Raw genomic sequence first — 2,010 nt, forward strand, 5'->3', positions numbered from 1 at the left:
CTTTGCACTCTCCTTTTGGATTTTCTTCTGTATTACTTGGGAGAGTACTAGGAGGGAGTTCAGTAACTTTCTTACTCAGCTGACCCACTTGTCCTTCCAAATTCCTAATGGAGGACCTTGTTTCATTCATGAAACTTTGAGTGGTCTTTATTAGATCAGAGACCATTGTTGCTAAGTCAGAAGTACTCTGCTTAGAACTCTCTGTCTGTTGCTGAGAAGATGATGGAAAAGGCTTGTTGTTACCAGGCCTGTTTCTTCCACCATTATTGTTATTGAAACCTTGTTGGGGTCTCTCTTGATTCTTCCATGAGAAATTTGGGTGATTTCTCCATGAAGAATTGTAGGTGTTTCCATAGGGTTCTCCTAGGTAATTCACCTCTTCTATTGAAGGGTTCTCAGGATCATAAGCTTCTTCCTTAGATGAAGCTTCCTTAGTACTGTTTGGTGCATTTTGCATTCCAGACAGACTTTGAGAAATCAAATTGACTTGTTGAGTCAATATTTTATTCTGAGCCAATATGGCATTCAGAGTGTCAATCTCAAGAACTCCTTTCTTCTGAATTTATTGCAACCATTTCAATCAATTCTTGAGCTTCTGCAGGCGTCTTCTTCAGATAAAGAGATCCTCCAGCAGAGCTATCCAAGGACATCTTAGATAGTTCAGAGAGACCATCATAGAAAATGCCTATGATGCTCCATTCAGAAAGCATGTCAGAAGGACATTTTCTGATTAATTGTTTGTATCTTTCCCACGCTTCATAGAGGGATTCTCCATCCTTCTTTCTGAAGGTTTGGACTTCCACTCTAAGCTTACTCAATTTTTGAGGTGGAAAGAACTTTGCCAAGAAGGCATTGACTAGCTTTTCCCAAGAGTCCAGGCTTTCTTTAGGTTGAGAGTCCAACCATATTCTAGCTCTGTCTCTTACAGCAAAAGGGAATAGCATCAGTCTGTAGACCTCAGGGTCAATCCCATTAGTCTTGACTGTGTCACAGATTTGCAAGAATTCAGCTAAAAACTGATGAGGATCTTCCATTGGAAGTCCATGGAACTTGCAATTCTGTTGCATTAGAGAAACTAATTGAGGCTTTAGCTCAAAGTTGTTTGCTCCAATGGCAGGGATAGAGATGCTTCTCCCATAGAAATCAGGAGTAGGTGCAGTAAAGTCACCCAGCACCTTCCTTGCATTGTTGGCATTGTTGTTGTTTTCGGCTGCCATGTCTTCTTCCTTGAAGAATTCGGTCAAGTCCTCTAAAGAGAGTTGTGCTTTGGCCTCTCTTAGCTTTCGCTTCAAGGTTCTCTCAGGTTCAGGGTCAGTTTCAACAAGAATGCCTTTGTCTCTGCTTCTGCTCATAAGAAAGAGAAGAGAAAAAGAGAATGTGGAATCCTCTATGTCACAGTATAGAGATTCCTTGAAATGTCAGAGGAAAAGAGAAATAGAAAGAAGAAGGAGAAGGAGAATTCGAACTTTAATTAGATAAGGTTCGAATTGTGTATTTAGAAGGAGTGGTACTCCATAAATAGAAGGATGTGGGAAGGAGGGAAGAGAATTTTCGAAAATTCAATCAAAAGATTTTGAAAACATTTTGAAAATTTGATTGATAATTTTCGAAAATTCAAAGTGAAAAAGAAATCAAGTGATTTTTGAAAAAGATTTTGAAATTAGAAATTAAAAAGATTTGATTGAAAACTATTTTGAAAAAGATGTGGTTAAGAAGATATGATTGGTTTTAAAAAGATGTAATTGAAAAGATATGATTTGAAAACAATTTTAAAAGATATGATTTGAAAACAATTTGAAAAGATATGATTTGAAAACAATTTGAAAAGATATGATTTTAAAAACTAATGACTTGCCTAACAAGAAAAGATATGATTCAAACATAAAACCTTCCTTAATAGAAAAGGCAAAAAATGTTCAATCAAATCATTAATTGTTAGTAAGTATCTTTGAAAAAGGAAAGAAATTGATTTTGAAAACATTTGATTGAAAAGATATGATTTGAAAAAGA

At 36.1% G+C, this 2,010-nt stretch overlaps 1 non-coding gene across 1 annotated transcript; it reads left to right on the forward strand.

The window, feature by feature from the left end:
* Positions 1–704: 704 nt before the first annotated feature.
* Positions 705–812, forward strand: LOC130938197 (small nucleolar RNA R71). Its single transcript, XR_009069372.1, has one exon. It is a non-coding gene; the product is annotated as a small nucleolar RNA R71 (small nucleolar RNA).
* The last annotated feature ends 1,198 nt before the right edge of the window (positions 813–2,010 follow it).

The sequence above is a fragment of the Arachis stenosperma genome, chromosome 6 (genome assembly GCF_014773155.1).
Source record: "Arachis stenosperma cultivar V10309 chromosome 6, arast.V10309.gnm1.PFL2, whole genome shotgun sequence".
NCBI lineage: Eukaryota > Viridiplantae > Streptophyta > Magnoliopsida > Fabales > Fabaceae > Arachis > Arachis stenosperma.